The 21,881-nt window shown below is 40.0% G+C and overlaps 1 protein-coding gene across 1 annotated transcript in view; it reads right to left on the reverse strand.

Annotated features, from left to right (window-relative positions):
- CDH4 (cadherin 4, type 1, R-cadherin (retinal)) overlaps positions 1-21,881 on the reverse strand; it is a 460,866-nt gene that overhangs the window by 327,110 nt on the left and 111,875 nt on the right. The window lies entirely within an intron of this gene.

Below are 21,881 nucleotides of genomic sequence, written 5' to 3' on the forward strand. Positions count from 1 at the left end.
CTGAAGTTTTGCATCCGGCTTGATGCTTCACTGGGAGACCGCCATTCTTCAGCATCTTCCAGTGTGTATTTTTTGTACTTTTAGAATATTTATGAATGCATTCATCAGTTAATAAGAATTTAAAGGGCAACATTTGAAAGTTAACTCTAGAATTAATATACTCTGCTAGTTTACATGAATTAAATGTTCAGGTGCTGCTGCTGTACTAGTGCATTTGGTATTTAACTTTATGCAATGATGATAATGGATAATCATGGCATTTAAAACGGGATTCCTTTCTTCTTCAGGCCTTCCAGTTACAGCTCACTGTATGAGAAGGAAATAGAGTATTTTTACAGTAACCAGCAGTCCGTCTCCTCTTGCTTTACAGACCAGAAACCCAAGGAAGTCTTGTTAAACATACATATTGAGAAATACAGTTTTCTCAGCACACAGCCACCATAGACTTGAGCACGACCTTGGCTGGACAAGGCAGCACGTACGAAAGACCCGTGTGGGGTTTTGTATGGATGAGCTTCCCCGCCTCTCCTCCTCCTTTCCTGAAAACACCACCAAAACAGGTTTTAAGCAACCCTTCTCCATCCCCACAACTTCTTGCCTTCCATCCTGTGCTTGCACCTCCAGACCACCCCCCAACACCCCTAACAGCACGCAGGGACCTGCACAGCCTCTTCCCCGAATCCAAGAACAATGTCTTTTTGCCACTACTTCTCAGGTCTACTGTATCACAGACAGAAAGGGAAAAGTACTTATCCCTACTTGATTAAAATTAATGTTACCTCTGAACACCACACAGAGGTATTATTACTTAACCTAGTCTTCAAGGAAAGAGAAAATCCCATCAGCTTTATTTTGTCAATCTTTGCAAAAGTCTGTAATTCTTATTAATACCTTCTGCCCGTGGTACTTCTGGAAACTGTTAAAACTGGAACAGGTCCCCAAGTAGCATGGAATAGCCACAGTCACAGAAGATATTCTGAGAACATGGAAATACTGCATGTCCTCATTTTATCTCTAATTTATGAAATAGCTTCAAGAGCCCCTCTCCAGAACTCAGTGAAGTGAACAGGGGAAAAAACTTCCATTCACTACGCAGAGATGTGTCTTAAGACACCAGAGAGACTGCAGTGAGAGGGGTTTTTGACGGTTTTCTTATTTAAAATATAATTTTTATATATACACTACTGAATATACATTACTCTATATATGTGTATACTAGTTTACAATATGTATATATTAGTATATTTTTATATACATAGTAGGTACGCAAAAAGAATTCCAGCCCAGAACTTTAGCAATCTCCTTCATCTGTATCAACCCATTTACAAGATAAAAACATATAGCTTTTCTGTGGCAAAACAAAAAGATAACCATTCTCACCGCAGCAATCGCCAATTAACAAAATTACCTTTTTGTAATGGCTGGCTGCCTCGTTTACCTCTCACATTCTTAGCAGTGTTGCACTGTCAGACATGTAAGAAACATGAATGCTACAGGTGTTCCTTAAAAACTAGTAATAATACATCACACAGAATGTGGAAGTCCATGAAATAACGATGCCACAAGGGTTCACAGTAGAGTATGAATCGCATATGATCAATTCTAATCTACTACAGGTGTGACTGTCTCACTTATTTAAAAAAAGCAAGATAGGATTGAGAAAGCAAGTATGTTTTCCATTAGGATGGGAAAGAGAAACCGGCATTTTATGCTGGGTTGTGTTGTGAGGTAGAGACACAACTCTTTATCAGCTGGAAACCTCACAAAACCCAACCAATACTGTCATTCCGACAGCAAACATCGTAGCCTTTTTCACAGACATAAGAAAGAAAAGACAATGATTATATTTAATTTTCATATAAACTAATGTGTACTGAATATCTGCTGTCATCGTTAACTCACGTCAGGTTACGAGAGTGCTTTTTTGTGCAATATAAATCATTAAACGAAATGCTCTTATGATCCAAAGCTTTACTTCATGTCTCATGCATGTGGTACCTTTCAGATGTGTTACAACTAGCATTAAATCTTTCTTTTATAAAATCCTATTTCTCAGATGTTTTTAACCATAGCACGAGCTGGCTGGCCAGGATGTGTTTTTCCAACTGCCTGCTCCAGGTTGAAAGCTCCAGCTGAAACAGGTCAGCTGGTTTCAAAATCAGGGTGAATAAAATGTTTGTATGCATCAAAGCAATCTGGCAATCTTTTATTTGGAAAGACGTAGTATCTGCATAGTTTTGAGTAACAACTAAGAATTTAACAGAGTGGGCTTTGAACACGAGATATGCCCTTTGTCTACTCCTGTGAAAACTGGAAATCTCAGTTCCCACACAATCAGCAAAATGCTTATCTGTATTTAACTGTTCAATATTTCACACATAACAGGTCAGGGTTCCAGGGGAAAACACAGGTGACTGACATGGAAGATGGAACGGGTCAGGGCAAGGCAAAAAGTCAGGCAAAGAAAGGCTAAAGGGGTGTCAGAGGTGGGGAGGACAAGATTGTGATGAGGGGCGGAGGCCAGAGAAGGCAAAAGATGTTCACAGGTATGGGGGGGAGAGGTGGAAAGGATGAAAGGGCAGGGAGTTGGTGGTTAAAGATTGCAGACTCCAGTCAAATGGTCTCCAGGACATACCTAATTAATAAGCCTCTGCCAATGGAGTCCTTCCTCACCTTCATCAGTGCCTGCCTGTATGGAGGAATGCAATCTTTCCACTGCTGTCTGTGATTTCATTATCTTGAGTGCAGGGGCTAAATATTCACAGCTGCAAATGGACTCAGTGGGAGCAGCAATTTGGTTGTGTAAAGTGCTGTACATTGCTAAGTAGGCTGAAAAAAACAGGTCCAAGTCATCTCGGATTGGACACCTGAAATTAATGGGTAGTTTTGACCTTAATCTCTTGTTGGTCAATTCAATCCTACGGCGTGGGGAAAAACTGGAACTCCCTTACCTCACAAGGAGTTTTAATTCAAGAAAAGAAACTCCCAAGCGCTTATGAACCAGTCAAATACTAAAATGATGAGCACTACAGAGGAGCCCAAAAGGAAATTAATAATTCTGTCTTCAGAACACGGTTTGAATTACGAGCAGAAATAAGGCATAGGGGACACATTGATTAATGAAAGGAAAACAAAATACTGAATAGCCTCTCATTAACTGAGCATCCCACTTTCTGTGCACTGAATGAGGCCAAGGTCCTGTGCAAAAATAGCATGAGACCATATAAAGGCTTTATTGTAATGCAGATGCACACAAGATGCAAATAAAGGTTGCTCAGACAATCTTAATTTGAGGATTTCTTAAGGTTTGTGTGCTCTGTTTAGCAGCCTTTCTAATATCCTTTAATGCAGGTATTTTTGTGTGTAACAATTTACTGTGAAACGTATTCTGTGAATGCTGAAAGGGCTGAATATTTCCACCAGATACATCAATTGCCTAATCTCACGAATACCGGTGTGACTGAAAAGTGCATTTGACACATGATTTATCCAGATGCAATGCTTTAAATATCCAAGTACACTCCTAGTGCTTTCTGTTCAGTTAATTCAAATAACTCTACCTATATAAAAGCTCCTTTGAATTGACACAAGCATAAGGGCAATATTTTTACATGATACGGAAAACAACAGCGTCTATTCAATTAGGGAGAGATGCATGTTTAAAGCGCATTTTGCAAAATGTGACAGCATAGTGTTATATGCGCCATTAAAGATACTCAGCATCAATGACTTTTGAACTTGGTAATTTTCCTCTTAGTATGGTCATAGTATTATACTTTTAAAATGGAAATACATTTCAAAGAAATAGCCCAGAGGTTATGGAATATATCACTAAGCTAATCACAGTAAAGTAATATCGTAGGCAATATTAAAACCCCAGTGATAATTGCCCCAGGTATTTAAAGTAAGAGCAGTAGCATTTTCTGCACTGCAATCAGAGCAAGACAGCCAGTGCTATATCTGAAAGAGAAATGAGACTATGCATTTTTCCCCCTGATTTAAGGGCTTTACACTGAAATACGCTGACCTCTCTTCATCTAACTCGGTATAATAACTGCATATACACGTACCCTTTACTTTCCAACTGCTTTCACTTGCTTAATGGTATTTCCCATAGCACGTGCTTTTTAAAAGAGCAAAACCAGGAGAACGGGCATCAGGCAGGATAAAGACCAAGGCAAGGTGGTGCCTGCAACGTCTTTGAGGACAAAAGTACTGCGTTTACTCACGCAGCAGCAGCCTGTCCACCTCAACCCCTACACCCCAAACTGATACGCACCAACATGCACCGGGCCCACCTAGACACCATTTTTCTTTTTGTCACGGTGAGGGGCCAGATGAATTTCATTGCACTTATTGTCTCCTCCGAGGTTCGGCCAGGACTGAAGAGTGTTTAGTTGTGGCTGATTTATACTACACTTCAACCAGAAATGTGGTTACAAGACCTCCTGTATCACACTGGCTTGCTGTCTGCCCTCACGGTCCACGTGAACGCTTGAACAGGGCATCTCGGGAACTACAAAAATGGGCCACTTGAGTTTGATCTGAAGAGCCTCAGTTCTATTTCTGGGGGCTGTAACGCCTCGTATGTGGATCAGTCCAGAGAGAAACCCGTAGCATTCACACAACAGGGGGTTACAGAATCGATGCAGCCAAATCACACTGAGCCAAGCCCTGGTAGTGCCTCAAATCCTGGGCACCATGACCAGCAGGAGGGCCTGAACCAAAAACAAGCGGAAGCAAGGCTTGTTACAGATTTGTAACATTCCCAAATGTCCAAGGAAGGAGCAATCACTGCTTTGAACAGTTCTGCAAGCACACTCAGAAAACTGCAGAGATCCTGAAGTGCTTTACAAAATCAGAGAAACAGGGAGTGGTGCAGGATGTGTGTCCCAGAGAAACAGCAAGGAAAGATTTCAGAGACTATCTGTGCCTGGAGAGCACACGGTACTCCTCTGGACTGATACACAGGCCAAAATTTAGGAAAATTCCTAGCCCAAGGTACCACCCAGGGTGCTAAAACCAGAGATGTCCATCCTTCTAGAGGTGAAGGGTCTTCCCAAGCTGCCTCTTGCCTGACAGTGCCACTTACCAACAACATCTGCCCCAAAACTATCTGACACTTTCTAAAAGCAGCAGCTGAAACCAAAAAAGGAGATTGGGTGGAATTTCTTTGTTATGGTCAAAAGTGTAAGCCACTTTCATTTGGCTTCTGCTAGGAATTAAAAATAAAGCAAATGTACTTACAAAACAACTGTAAAGTGCTAATGTAATGCTGTATTATCTGAAAGATGGTTATTATAATCAAGACAGCTCTGCTTTACTCTGCAATCTCCTAATGAGACACACTGGCAAATGATATTCCAGATTTTGGGGGGTGGGGGGGGAATAACCTTTCATTATTTTTTACTTCTTTATGTATAAACCAGATCACACAGAAACCTGACACAAACACCAGCTTTATTGGTTCTGCTTCTTAAAAGTCTAACGGGTACCTCTTGCAAAGGGGAGATGTTAAAAACATTTTAATATGATGCCATTACCACTATTTTTCTTGTTGAGATTGAAAACTGTCTTGACTTACTGCTTCAAGAGCGATCGACAAAACTATTCTGTGTTTAAGCAGTCGGAAGCATTTCTCTCCTTAAACAAGACATTATAATCATTCCTTTTGTAGCCTACTAAAATAAGATTCCAGAAAAACTCCCCTCTAAATAAGGATAAACAACATGGTGGCTTGATCACAGCATACTGCCAGAACAATCACACTCATAATCTTAACACTGACAGCATATTTAGCAATCTCGGTTGCAATTACTTTGGTCTCATTTCACAATATCCTCAGGATGATGATTCTGAGGATGTTAGAGAGGAATCAGGAACTGCTTCCAGAGATACGACCGCGACTTGGCAGCGCAGACTAAGGAACAAGAAAAGTCAACAGAAGTAATTTTAGAAGAATAATATTCTTGAACAAAATCTACATTTTTTTTTAAATGCTTATTTGTGAGCATTTTTTCTCAATATCTACCTGGAAGAACATAAAGCAGAAGTTAGAGGATTTTCTGCAGAATTTGTGAAATGAAGCCACAAGGCTACATTAGAAGCAGTCATACCGACCGATCATCCTAATGCTTAGTTCTTATTTTTATGACATATATATTTGCTACTAGTAAAAACTGCAGCATCCGAGGTTCCCGTGTCTAATTTCTGCCCTTTCCAATAAAAGCTCTTTCCAGTCTGGTAACCTGATTGAAAGTTTGGAGCGTGATTTGTTAAATCAGATCAGTGCAATAGCTCTTACTTCAGTAATAGTCATTTCCGAGATCAATGAAAGCAGATACACGTTTTAAAAAAAAAATCTAAAAAGTGAAAATAGCCTGGCATCATATTTTTCTCAAGGAAAATATTAAAATATAAGCAATGAAGTCTGAGGAACGTAATCAAAAAGAAACACCTTCTTTTACATTAGAAATACTCTGAACTGCTGTCTGTGTTGTTTCATCATTTTTTCCATTAAATCAGACACTTCTTCTAAATCAAGCCCTTGGGGAGTAAGAGACAAAAGTGATGAGAATGCAATGTGTGAATATAAAAGTGGAGCATGTGTTTTATAACTAACTCTGTTCAGAGATCAAGGGAAGTGTCACTGTTTATAGCCATCAGTAAAGAATCAATGTAATTATATTTGTAGTATCAATTCAGGTCATTATTCTAATACATACACCGTAAAGCCACAATTACAATTTACATCTGCATTGAACAAGTGCATTTATGTCTCAACCTTACGTAAAAAACAAACCCAAAACCTCTTCTTTTCCTTTCACCCCCTACACACCCTCATTATTTCAATCTTGAAGCAAGATGTAGTTCAGCCACTCGAATTAAGTCAGAAAATAACACAGTGCAACTGGATTTACTCTACAGCCTCGGAGATCTGGGATCAGGAGTGAAACCAGAGCACAAGGTCTTTAAGCCTTTGGGACCTGGATGCAGTAAAACCCTCCGCCTCATGGGAAAGAGAAGAATTCCCAGATTTGGAGCAATTCCTGCTTAAAAAAAAAAAAAAAAAAGTAAGAGCCCTGCACCATGATAATTTTTGCCCATAGTAACCCAGCCAGTGCTGTCTCACTACTTTTGGGGAGGGTTGAATTTCAGGGGAAGCGAGACATGCTCTTCTGGTGCACTGTTCAAAAACCAACCGCTGCTGTTACTAACACCAAAATAGAGTGCTTTGCAAACCAAACTGCGTACAAGAAAAATAGTCTGACAGCCCTTAATCCTCCCTCCATGGCTCAAAAAACTGTGAAGGTTAAAATTATAGATATTTACACTATAATATTTTTGTGGCATCTTCAAAGATCCATTGAGATGAACAAGCACTGGATAGTTTCAGCCTGTCTGCACACTCACACACAATTTAACAGTTAATGTGACTTTGCAGTCATCTTTGCAACTGTATAAGCTAGTGTGTCAACTTAAAAAAACCTAAATAAATAAATAAATAAACCCCCACACACACATTGCAGCAGGGGACTTCCTGCTGGGAGGTGATTCTCACTTTTACTCCATTCAGTCTTTACCTATAGTCAGCCTCAAACTTGAATCTAAATTAAAAATTTATTTTGCATGTGAGTCTAGCTCCTCCTTCAAGAGCCCAACACCCATTAGGCATGCACAAAAATTACAAGGAGATAAAAAAAATGTTCTTGCAAACTCAGAAAGCACTGCAAATCTGTGGCAGATTTTATCAAAATTGAAGGGCAGAGAAGCTTTACTTGTTCAACAGGCATCCAACTTTTCGGCATTCAGAGAACTTTCCTGCAGTTTCAGAATGGAGACACTTACCTAGAGAACAATTAAAAAAAAGAAAAAAAAGACACATTAGGCAGAGCTAAAACTTCTGGGAAAGTTTTGCTTTTTAAATGATGAGATTACATGGGACAAACTTTCATTATAGACTATAATTACATATCATAAATACTTTATTATAGTAAGGTTTCATTGATAAACAGATATCAAGTATTAATACACCATTAAAGCATATTTTTCAGAATGGCTAACCAATTTTAAAAAGTTCAACAAAACTGGAAATTGCTGATGCTTATCACAACTTTCAGCAGGGATTTGTTAATACTCCCAATTTATGTTTAATCAACCCCTTGTTCACCAGCCGGTAATGCAAGCCGCAAATCCAGACTTTTACAAATCCATATACATTAGGCAAGGTAACATCAAAGTAAAACCTAAATATTAAGGTTCAAATTCAGAGTGCAACCCAATTCAGTCATTTTAAAACACCAGCTCCACCTCTGGAAGCCTTGTCCCAGCAATGAAGATCAGCACACTCAGAAACAGCACCCAGAGCAAGGGCTGAGCATCATGAGGTAGAGCATAAAACGTAAAAGAAAATTCACTGAATAGGGAAGAATCTCGGAGGCAGAAAACGTACAAACCAGTTTCAATTATCTGCCAAATCTGTGTATTTTTGTTATTGCCTGGAAAGAGCTTCCCTGTAACATCAGTTTTAACATGGACATTTCATATGCCCAAAGTATCTTGTGATTAGAGCTGGGAGAAACCTAGGAGGGGAGCGCTCAGCATTTGTGGCTTCCATTCATTAATCCTCCTATTCCAGAGAGAATTTTAGCACAGACTTAAGTCCCAGTGACTGAACTGGACTTAAGTAGATACGTAAAGTTGAACATCAGCTTAAGAGTTACCTGGAAGGGAAGCCTAATGGCTTATGTCACTCTCATGCATTTCTCCTCCAAACAAGCTAATATTTTTAAGTTGGAAAAAAAAATAATTAAAAAACCTAAACAAAAAAAGAAAGAAAGAAAGGAAAAAGAGAAAGTCTGCAATACTATTTTTATCCTTCTAAGCCTTCGGGACAAATGCTTTACAGACCTTCTAGTCTTACAGAGTGCAATCTATAAAGATTAAAGATTAACATTTATAGAAAAATGCCTTTCCCTAATACTGTAGAGATGCCATAAAAAGTAATACTTTTCATTATAATACCACTTTATGGTACATGAGAGCTTTAGTACCCCACAGGTCTTTTCCTCCTCAGTATCTGGAGGGGAAAGAACACAGATTGCAAGAAGTAGATGCTTCTTTCTTTCTTTCTTTTTCTAGCTCAGCAAATATATATCATTACTTCAGTACCTTCAAGGTGAGCTTTGTTGTGAAGAGAGATAAGGCCCAAAGCAGAGGCAAGGTTTGAACAAAATTAGTCATTGTATATGCATTTTTATCTGTTTTGACAATGCAGAATTTTAATGAAGGAATGCTACAAGGATTCTGCTCTGAAACAAGCAGTTTAATTCTCTCTGTAATTCAGAAAGCAAGTTTAAGTAATGACTTTATAATTTTCAATTATCATGGAAGAATCCTTTTTACGTTCTCTTTTTCTTTATTACTCCAGTATGTCCTATCAGAAATTTAATTTTAATTTTCAACTTAGGCAATAGTATTTTTCATTATTTGGCAAATAAAAAACATTACAATAAACAAATTAGAGAGGGGCACATGCATGAAATGGCATCGTCTAGAGAATATTTGTTTCAGTTTTCCATCCAAGGAACTTTTTAAATTTTGCAGGGGTTGTAACAAGTGTATTTCAGCCTTTATTCTCTTAACATGACAGCTCTTCACTCAGTGACAACAGCCTGTACAGCCACCTCTGGACCCATCTACATATTCACTGGTTTTCATGCTGCACTACAAGTGATTCACAACCACTGTATCCACTCTGTGCCCCAGTGAAAACAAAAAAAGGGAATTCAGAGCATGCTGGGGATGGCTGACGGGGCTTAGGAAGTGCATAGAAGTGACAGGATGGGTTTACAGCCGGGTCAGCGGGGAAAATATTTGCAAAAGCCTGTTCTCATTTTGCCTACAAGAGCTGTTGTATGCCCAATACAATCTACCCTGATGCTGGAGGCAGTTGGAGTCAGGCAGATTTGCTTTCAAAAACCAGCTCGGGTTTTCTCTGTTCTGCATCTACCATCTTGATAAATCCTGTGAACTTTTACAATTAGTTTGTACCCATTTGGGTAAAACTCCAGTAGACAGTATACAGCAAACATCTCTTCATCTCTGCCCATGGAGAAGCTAGACAGAGTTTAGTACAATAAAAACAAACAAACAAAAAATCTCAGAACTAATTATCTGCAATATGTATTCTTATTTTTATATAATTTTGGCACTTGCCATCAAAATACCATGCTCATAAAAAATAGATTTGCCTCCTATACAGATGATCTATTACCACCACAGCTCGTGTTATTTCCTCAGAAGAAAATGAAAAGCTCCATTTGAAACTCACTTAGCAGCTGGTTATTCTGCATTTCATACAGAAAGCAACACCCGTAAAGGTGAAAATGAATAATGATACATTTGTGAAGAAGTCACAAAAATTCAAATGCAAGATTTATCCAGAGCTTTGATACGCCAATCCTCTTAGAGACTTCATAAAATAACGCTCTGCGCACAGTGAAAAAAAATGCATTCCACCCACTGTATGAAACCAAAGAAAATTCACCTTATAAAAGAAAAACAAATTAAACAGAAACCGGGAGACCTAGCAGGCCTGTAATTCATTAGGAGCTGCCCTCGGGTCCCTCGGGAGCAGCCTCATATACTCCGCAGAGCTAGGAAATGTGTAGTTAAAGGAAGCCAAGACTGGAATCAGCTGAAAATCTGCAAATCCAGAGAACGGTTCTCTCTTGTATAATTCATTTTAACGCTTCGGCTGGCTTTGGCAGTTGTCTCCTCCCTTGTTCTGCACCCAGAAATTTACCCTACTCCTCCCTCCTCATCGGACCAAGCCCCCTTCTCGCCGCACGCCTTGGTTTTCATCTCCAGGGCTCCCACCTGCCCAGTCCAGCCCACCCTCTCCTCCGCACCAGCCACGACCTCCTCCCACGAAACCCGTTCCACACGCACCCCAGCCCCGTCCGCCCCCATCCTTCACATTCGCATCGCCGCGCTAACGCCGTGCCTGGGAGCGCGAGGTCCTCGCGGAGCGCGGACGTCCCTCAACACCGTTTTGCTGGTGCCAAGGCGAGATGGAGGCGTTGAGAGTCCTGCCCAGGCTGACGGCAGCGAGCCGTGGAGGACGGCAGAAGGGCTCTCCGCTCCATCAGCCCCGCTCTACGTCCCCAACCGAGCCCTGACACTGATTGACACCAGGTCTGGTTTTTCTGGACCCCTTTTCCTGGCATTTCTGTGGTGCTTCGTGGTCCTGCCAGACTGCAGAGAATTAGCTCCAACGTCTGTGTCTCCCTGACACGGAAAGCCAAAACGCACTACTCTGCATTGCAATGAAAGGAAAAAAAAAGGCAGGGTGGACTTTGTCTTTTCTTCTCTCTGGATGGACTTCAACTCATTCGCTGAAGGACGGCCAACATGGTCATCCCAGGTTTAGCTCCCTGCTAAAGTAACTGAGGCTGTCAGAAGTGAGACAAGATACCAGAGTTAACGGTGAAAGGGTAACGGTGTCAAAAGCAAGTGCGAACTGTTGTGTTCTGTAGAAAAATTCTGTTCTTGATAAATATTTTGCCGCATCTTTACAGTTTTATAAAAAGGACTCAGGTGCCACATTCAAGATTTTTCTTCTTTAACAGAGCTTGACCACAGACTCAGAAGTGAAAAAACAAACACATCCTTGTCCAGCAGAGAAGCTGCTATGCGTGAAGTTTTATTGAGACAAATCCCATCAGGAAAAGAAGTTGTGTGGAACACAGCAGACTTGGTCTGAAAACGCCAGCGATAAACATCTGAGCTGAGTTTACAGTCCAACAGCAATACAAATGGTGCTGAACACCCCTCTGAAATATGCCTGGTCTAACTCAAGCTCGTCAGACTGAAAACTTGCGTAAGGATTTGTGTGCAGCATCCAAGATTACCCACGAGATGACAGGAGCGCTCACAGTTTGGGGTGGATTGCTAAAGCAGTAAGGCGAAGTTTAACAGGCAGGGACAGGAAAGCTTTTGGAGTCTGGATACACGCAGAAGATCAGCTGCGTATCAACGACATGATCCCCCAGCAAAGGCTCATATTACTCATTTATGTACGTACAATATGGAAAATACTAGTTGCATTTTAAATTTTTAATGCACCCCATGTTCACAGAATTTCTTATTTTTGCTGAAAGGGAGCTTCTAGGCAATGTTGCTGCCTGTACACCTTGAAACACACAATCTCTTTTTTTAACAACTGCAATGAATTGGATACTGCACGTTAAGAAAGTCAGACTGCTTCTAGCTGCTGGGATAAAATAGGTCAGCGGAGCAAAATACGAGGAGACTAACTCCCACTGATTGGAGTAACATCTAAAACCACTGTTCGGACCCCGTATTTTTCAAGCCGTCCTTCCACCAAAGCACGCAGCTCAGACAAGAAGTACAGAACAGCGTGTGACGCAGCTATAAAGGTGTTCTGGCATCTGAAACAGGCGATAAAAGCACTGGGGGAAAGCAAAGCTTTCAGGCACCTCATTCTCAGCCCCAAAAGAATCATCCTCTGAAATGAAATGAATTGATAGGGACAAATGTGGTCGGGGTCAAGAGGAATGATCCGTATTAACTGCTCCCATGTCTGAAATGTTGTGGAGCACAGTTCCAATGATGAGGACATACAGAGATGCGTGGATTATATTGAAAATATGTTCCTGACAGGAAACAAAGCACAAACTAACCCGTCCTCTCAAGCTGCAACGACTTGAGGGAAAACAAACAGATCTTAAACCAATCTTGTTCTAACTCCTTAAATTCCTGTTTTGTAACAGTAAAGGCTTAGCAACCATTAAGAAAAAAGTACTTGGGATTTGTGTCTGTCCTGAAAGATCTTCAGTCCCTAAAGGACAACCGGTACCAAGACAGGGTAAAGTCTAAGAAAGGGGCCCCATTCAAGCAGCGATGCACTTTCGTCTTCTGAGGAAGATAATAAATGAGCTCAGGAGCATTTCACTACTTTGTAAGAACTCAAATTTTACACGTAATGCCTGATTAATTTGTCCCTGAATCAGATAAAGACTTCTGGTCATAAATGGGTCAGGCTGACCAGAATTAGTAGTTAGGAAGAGAAACAGGGATAGGAGAGATGAGTGAAAAACTGCAGCATCATTGAGTATCACTGCCATGCACTGTGTACTCCTCCAGAGAATAATAAACTACTTGACAGTTATGAGACCACAGTTTTCTAGCTAACCTACAAAAAAAAATTTCCTTTTTGCCTGAAGAATTATTAATTTTTCAATATCCTATTAAAAAAAAAAAAAAGGCAAAAGGGGAAAAAAACCCCACCTGTCAGTCACAACAAAACCCACAGTAGTCTTTACCACTACACCCTGGAAGACATCCTCCCAACAAATGAACACACGTAACAGATCCCTTTGTAATACCACACTGACATTCTGCAACAGCTACTCCAACTGATCCCCCAGAGATAAATGCTACAAAACCAAGGCAAATTATAAGGGGACTCTGTATAGCAGGGCAACATAACACACAATTACTGTAACCTTGCCCTGAGGCATTTCACAGGGAGATAAAAAAAAATAGCCTGCATTTAAGTATTTAACAGTTTTTCTTAAGGGAAAAAAAAAAAAAAAAAAAAGAGGCTCATTTTCCTGCTCCTTCCAAAGCCAGCAGCATTGAGCTGTATTAATTCGATGGAGGAAAACTGAATGATGGAACCCCTTCGTGAAGGACAGGTTTGTTGGGTGGATGTTAGACGTCACACACGCTCGTTTCCCTCTCGTATCAGTGCAAAGCAGAACAGTGCAGTATTGCAGCAGCTCGTTAGTAAATGAGAGAGGAAGATAAAGAGTGGAGAGAAAGCAGTCGCTCCCTTAGGCCAGCCAGCCACCATGCTCCATTTTGGAGTAACTTTGCGCAGCCTGCAGAAATTGGTTCCCTAAAGACCGTTGTGAGGACCTCAAATTACCCTTGACACCATCCCCGTGGTGTCTGTCCCTTAATCACAGCCGTGCTCTGCAACACATCCAGAAACACCCCATGCCTGAGGCGTGACAAAATGGATGGCACTCCGCTATTTATGTCAGCTGGCAGAGACTCGACAGCCCATTTCCTAACATTAAGGGAAATCACAGCCGCCCAGGTAGCTGCCCAGGCAGAGCTTCCAGAACTGGGTCTGGAAAGAATTAGTCTCCGCTGCAACAGAAATTCTTGCAGGACATAAGTATTGACACAGACGAATCTCTTAATAAAAATCTAATTTAGCTGCTTCTCCTAAAAGAGCTCTGAATTCCTGTCCCCACCCAAATACAAAATGCTCAGTTATTAAGCTCAACTGGCTAATTCTCTGTTGGTACTTACTTCAGTCTTGTTCAGTATCTCCAACATCACCTTAACAGTTGAGCAACCAACCGTGAGAACGGCATTACTCTTTGATACTGCTTAAGCAAAACTCAGTGTTTATCTTTTTTTTTTTTTTTTTTAATTGGTAAAAAGGAACTCATCTCCATGGATAAAGATCATTCTGTCTAGACAACCATCATAAAGTCTCTGCTATATACTACTTCGCTTCATTACACGCACAGATGCATAAAAGCCTGTTTTTGAGAATATTAGACAGACACAATACTGCAATATTTTGTTGACATCTATTGGAGATTAACGCCAAGCGAGGCTCTGGAGCACATGGCCAAAGCCATGCAGCTTTGTGTTTAAAGCACTAAGTAACTGGGTTGACTGGGATTACCAACAACTTCATCTAGTTTTACTAGTGCCTCGCTGGGACCTTTTGAACCTTGGTTCCTGGAGCGAGTATACACACTTTTAATATGGGGTATATACACAGCAATGTCTTCAGGGTTCCTCCCAATCCAACCAGTACCATACAGAAACACGGCATCAACAAGAGCAAGGCATGCCAATTAAATGCTCACGTTGACGATCAAGCCACAGGGCATACAACGGGGCTGGAGCAGGCAGGAAGCCAGCTTGTGCTCATTTGCCAAGACCCCCAAAAACGCAGATTAGATTTTGCATCTGAGACTTCAAGCCATCATCAGCTCTCAAGTAAAAGTGCTTGGGAAGGATATGCCAATTCATTTGGAAACCACACCATTATTCAGAGAAGTCAGAATTGTATCTGATGACCACAGCACATAAGCTCACCTCCAGGCATTTGTGATTGTTATCGATGCTGCAATTCAAAAGTGGACCCAAGCAGTGCACACTTGTGCATGTCAGCCAAACCAAACAGCAAGAGAGGAAAAAGGAAAATGAAAAGTGCAAAAATCATTAAACACAAAATCCCCAGAAACCTCCGATCCTTTGAATTAAACAGATTCCCCCTGTTTTTCAGGGAGGAGGGGGAGAACCAAATTTTAAAATTGTGTTGCTAAGACATGCATCCCCCGAGAACACAGGTGCTCACTTCACTGCTAAAGAATAAAACTCTTGCCAAAGTTATCACATTAAAAATGAATCTTGCCAGTTTATCCTCTATAATTGAGCTGCTCTTTGGGAGACAGCTATAACTGCAAAGAACCAGCCTGTGAAAAAACATTTACAAACATGGTACTATTAGCACAGATATCTGCTATTATTTCTTAAAAACAGGACTTTACTGCAGAGATTGCCCCCCCAGAGAAGCTCAAAAAAAGAAAAGTTTTTTTAAATCTTTCCTCCTTAAAGATCTGAAAATGAAGAATCCAAAACTGTCATAACTCATAATGCAGCACCATCCTCCTCAAGAGCTATTTTATGTAGAAACAGGCTTTGATGCAAGAGGAATTAAAATGACAATATTAACCAGAAAAATTAGATACTATTTCGCCTCATTGTCTCAAATGGTGCCATTAGCAGCACTTAAAATAATGATAATTCAAGATTATTTTAATTATGTTTTATGCTTTTTCAGGGTGCACTGATGAAGGACAGGGATAAAGGAGAAATTCATTGTGGTGGGCACTATCAATACTGCCCAGCACCCCACACCTGGGATGCAGACCTGAACTTCTTGTATTCTGCTATTAATTCCCTGTTGACACCTCTAACTCAAGGGCTGTCAACTCCAGCATCTTGGCCAAATTCCAACTGGATAATTAGATTGTGTCTAAAGCACTTATTTATTTCTGGAGTTTTAATTGGATAAACATATGCATTTTATTTTCTGGATAGTCATGAATGTTGCTGAGCGCTTTTCAGTACCTTCAGACAGTTTACTCTGTGGTTGACTCATGCTGCTCTGGGTCAAACCAATTCTATCATGTTCTAGTTCTATGCTGGCTAATCACCCACAGATTTCTATCAACAGAAACAGTACAACGAAAAAGAACAAAGGATTTCATCCTCCTTCAAAATTAGATCACAAAGCACCTACCAATCAAATTTTTTCCCTCGATGTTTATTAATAATTTTGAAACTGCTCTATCCTGAAACCTAGCAGCAAATTAATTCTTAGTGTACCATTTGCAATTTTCCTGCGAAATCCCATTATAACATAGCCTTCAGTTTAATAAAACAGACTGTCATATATCAAATAATACTTTTCAGATTTCACTACCATGCTTTAGAACAATGTTTATCTCCCACCATCAGCTAAAATGCTATTATTAATCATTTATCTTTCCATATGGACACAAAGCCTGAAGAGGTGGGTTTAGACACACGGGAGAGTATTCACACCTTCTTATGGGGTGTGAAGTTTAGAGGCGTAGACAGGAACCCAAGCTTCCACTTAACTACTGCAGTCTCCAAACGATGAGTCAGAGTCCTCTGGAAACTTCATGCACTATCTAAAGAACTTAGGTTCCCAACAGACTCCTGAATTAGACGCCTGTTTTGAGACGGTGTCAGTATCTCATGTTTTCTGCTGGATTAATTGGAAAATGTGTTTGAAGCTGCTAGATCTCTTGGGGGGAAAAAAACTCTCACTCTCTACTACTAAATTCTATAGGTTCAAAATTTTTTATCTAATCAGACAACTAAAACACTAGTTTCTCCATAAATATTTTCATAACTTTGACAATTACTTTAAAATAGGAAATAAAATGCTTAACTTGACTGCAGGCTTATTTTCCTATTCATAACACATTTAATATCTTAGGAAATCAAAAAGTGATCCTTTGTGCCGTCACAGTTTCATACTCGCAATTAAAGAGCAGATTTTGATGTACAGTAAGCACATCAGACAGGCAATTAATTGCCTTTATAGAACAGAGTACTCTGTTACAAATGTCTGTACGAAGAAAACTGAAGATACCATTTCTACTGAGCATTACTAAACCCATTAGAAATACAACAGAGCAGATCATTTTCACTGTCCCTCTCTCCCCCCAAATATCCTGCTGAGAACATACTTAGCCTGCGATGGATAAAAAACCATAAATGTTGAATCATCACCACATTCTGGATGATCTTATTTTAACCTAATCAGCCTAAACTAGGAACAGTGCTGCTGAAAAGTGCGTGTTAACGTAGTAAAGGCATCATCATGCGCATCAGGTCCAGCAGATAAAAGGGCTCTGAGGCACATCATTCTACAGGAAATGAAGCATCAGTGATGAACACTGGTTTCTCATTTTAAATATTAAAACAGGCCACGGGACTTTGCCCTTTCTAACTGAGACTGAAGAGACAATTTGAAAGGTTAATTAAATGACTGACATGTAAGGGGGACGTGGCGCAGTATCTGTAGAGTAAGGTCCGTCCACGGAAAGACGTGGCTTTCAGTCCACAGGCAGCATCAACAGCAGGACCAAAGGCCACATCAACATAAGGACATTTAGCAAAGTTGAGGCAAATGAACTAATGGTGTGCAGTCAATGCACAGAAGTCGCACTACATTAAACCCCAGTACGAAGGCTCCCATGAGAGAGCGCAGTCACCCTCCTGGGTTTCAGCTTTAAAGCTGTTTTCCTCCTGAATGTCAACATCCACACACCATTTAATGTGTTTTAACTTGTACTTCACACCCACCGTGGAAAAACTTTCTGGAACTTCTGATAGCAAATAAGGCTGGTAGTTTTACAGTGTACATCTCACAACTTATTTCTGTTTACTCCATGTCTGAGCTTCTCCTGACAGAAGATTATTTGGTTGTAAAGGTATTGCAGAGCGTACAGCCGACGCAATGGAAAGAAATTCGGCCCCACCAATTCTGTCCTGAGAGCTGTCTGCTGCCCAGTCTTCACAGGCATTAGTTTAAGAAATTAAATAAAATATAGCAGGACTTCTGTGTTTTACCTGACTCGGATACAAGAGTGGTGGACAGCAGCGTATCTGAAGTCACGAACTCTGACCGGGCTTCTTCACATCTGCACCTCTGGGCCCATAAAATTCAAAAGGAACCTTACCACTGACTTCAAAGGTACCAGCATGTTACCTGTGCAGCACTTGACTCCGAACACTCCCCTGCAGCAGTATGAGGAAAGGCACATGCACCGCAGGTCATCTGTTTCCATTAAAATTTGTAGAAGAGTAAGTGAACTTAAAAACAAGGCACTTTTGATATTCAGAACTTAAATTTTACACAGAATTTATGTGCATGCATATGCAAAACTCTTCCTTTATTGTACCTCCATATATATTATTGACTAATGTATAAACACCCACATAAACTTTTGTTAGATTTCCACCCCACCTTTGCAGGTGAGAAATATCATCTGCCATACAGCTACTAAGACTTTCCCCTACTCTAACACAGGCCACAGGAGCAGTTCTTTGGAACAGTAAACAAAAAATGCTCAAGGCATCAAAAAATAATATTTTGGAAAAGAAAAAGAAGAATTAAATGTTGGAAACAATCATAATTATGTTTTAAAGAGAGGTTTTGATTGCTTAACCTAAGTCACCTAGGGCATAATGATTACCAAATTCATAACTCTTCCCCATCAGAGAGTAAATGGAAAAGTCTTAATAATCTAAAAAATATTGCAGTATCTTTCTCTGTTTGAAGTGAATCAATGGTATTTATAGCCCCAGAGGTATTGAATTTCTTTTGTATCAAAGAACACCAATAATAATGTACAATTCCATTATGAAAGTGCATCTCAAGAAAGTGAGCACTGTCTAAGATTACAAAAAAGGAGAAAGTCAAAACTCAGTATCTGTGATCCCAAGAAAACATGCCAATCTTCTCCCACCAGATGGAACGATCAAATAATCTCAGGTGTTTATAGCTCGCCGTATGAAAATGGGATGAAAAATGGAGACTAGTAACTATCAAGACGCTTCATGTTGTTTGACAGGAAAACTTTACAGCCTCACTCTACAAAAAAAAAATATTCTGAGCAAATCAGCGCTGCTTAAAAAAATACATACATATATATATATATATATATATGAAAGAAATGAACAAAAGACAGCAGAGAGTTTGCATTGATTCTGAAATCCAAAGTAATTCAGAGATACAAGCATTCCCTAGAAGCAGAATAAGAAGGTATGACTGGCAAAGAAAGAGGAAAGCGTCTGGCCTAATAACTTCACAGACCTTCAGTATAACAATTTTTTTTGCCTGCAAGAAGAGTAGTTCATTCTGTGGTTGCTCCCTGGCTTTATTCTCCCACCTATGAAAAGTGTCCTCAGGCATCATCCAGCAGTTACAGAGGGGACCTATGGGAGTCATTAAAGTAATTAGAACTGCTTGAATGTCATCAGCAGATGATGCCATGGAGGACAACACATCCCTACCCTACTGTTAATATGAGATGTTAATTTTGTGAAATCTTTTGCATTCTGCTTTCTACATTAACTATATAAAGCAGGACCCAAGAAAAAAAGACCAACAAAGATCTCGGCAAGCAGGGTATCAAAACAGGCTTGGTTACCATGACATTGACATCCAAGCGTTAGTAACTTTAAACTACCTAGCATCTTCTTTCGCGGGACTTTTAAGTGCATAGTAAGGCAGTCAACTGACTCAAATAATGGGAATTTCAACACGTGAGAAGTTAAACTTAACTTCCTCCTTTTGAAAAATGAGCATCTAACTTGATTCCTGTTTTCAAGGATGAAAATACCACCTTAGCCGAAGGCTATCACAGGCACGATATAAATTCCAGATGGTGCTAAAATCAAGCTCAGCACTTGAGCCCAACACCAGCATGGAACCAGGAGCTCCCCTCCATCCTGGGGCAGCACACACCACGGAGTCCACCACGGCTGCTACTGAGCTTGGAGACAACAAAGATGTGAGTTACCTCAAGAGCTTTAATAAAGAAGAAATTTTGTATTTAGATAAACAACAGATATTTGGGCACAGCTAAGCAAAAGGCGCTGCTTATATTACCAATAACAATTGGAAAAAAAAAAAAAAAGTGCCCAGTACACTACAGATACCCAAGGAGACAGTGTTCTTGCCCCCAAATTTTCTGGGTCAAAGCATAAAGCAAGCATACGAAAGGGAAATGAACATAACAAATCAGTACTTCATGAGCTGTAAGTAGTACTGCTGGCCTTCTAGAATAATAACTGATTATTGTGAAATTGCGGTAAGTCATTACGCTGTAAAGGAAAAAGGATCCTGGATATCAGAAAGGACTAACACTTAAATCTATATGCAATATGAATTCATTTTGTTTCTCTTTATGCTTTGCTATTCTTAGACAGATAACGGCTTCATGAGACCTGATTTATTGTCCATATGTATCAAAATAGGAATGTGCTCTTACGTTTCAAAGCATTAAATGAGATTTACTCCACAGTAACTTCATTCTGACTTACCGAAGCAGGATTTTCCATGCCCGGCACTTCTGCCACAATAGAAAATCTTCTCCAAGAAATGCAGAGCTTAGTGAAAAAGTTACTATTACTAGTGTCTTGATACTTAATATTGACAGCCCAGGCCATCAAACGTAACTAGTCTATGACTAGAACTGTCTGGAGGAAATAATGGATTAAAGAAGCAGAACCAGCAAAGTACAGCTGAAAAGATGCAAGTATCATCCTCGGTACTGCTGAGGACTCAGCATCCCAAGCTGCACCACCACGGTCCCTGCGGCCAAGGCTGCTCCCTGCCCACTGACAGGGCAGCAGGCGACAGGCACAAACCGAAACATCGGAAATTCCATTTAAACATAAGAAGAAACTACACGATTTCCACAGGTGACTTCCAGCCTCAACTACTCCATGGTTCTGTGACCTCCAACACGTCTGCTATTCACGTATATGAATATTACTAGCACAATATTTAATAACTATATCCTTCGCTATGTATAGATTTTTAATCCAATTTAAGAGAATGATAAAACATCCTAGATTTTAATAGGTCATCACAGTGACAGTCTGGTCAATACAACCCCTGATTGATTACTCATATTGCATTCTTCTGTTCTCACAAAATAAATCATGCCAAAATAACTTGGAAGTGTTTTATAGCTTTTTAACTGCTGTATACATATTAAAAAAAAGTTATTTCACAATATATCTGTGAAAGAAAGAATATATTCCCCATATTACAAAAAATCAGGGAAACTCAGAGACAGCTTATAAAGCGATTTTCCCAAGGCTATATACAGCTAGGATTAACTGACATCACATTCATGAAAAAAACTAAAATAGCAAACAACAGGAAACCCTCTACACAGCACACATTCATGAAGTACCTTACTAGCTTTGGCCACTCTTTCAACAATTTACTCACAGCTGAAAGAAAAATTCAGATTCTTATTTTTGAATGCACATACAGTCCAGACCTTTTGTCTGCATTTCATGTCAGGTGCTGTGCAGTACCTATTTGCTACTTGCTTCACTGCTCCATAAAGTTCTGCAACATTAAATTATATGCAAATATCTATAAAATTATGCAGTTAGAAGTAGAAACAAGCTGTGTCCATCACTTCAAATACGTGCGGTCATGAAAAACTGTTGCTCATGCAAGCAGCGTTTCTGTTCTGATT

This window comes from Haliaeetus leucocephalus, unplaced genomic scaffold (genome assembly GCF_000737465.1).
Source record: "Haliaeetus leucocephalus isolate CR32 unplaced genomic scaffold, Haliaeetus_leucocephalus-4.0 Scaffold273, whole genome shotgun sequence".
In the NCBI taxonomy this organism is placed as follows: Eukaryota; Metazoa; Chordata; class Aves; order Accipitriformes; family Accipitridae; genus Haliaeetus; species Haliaeetus leucocephalus.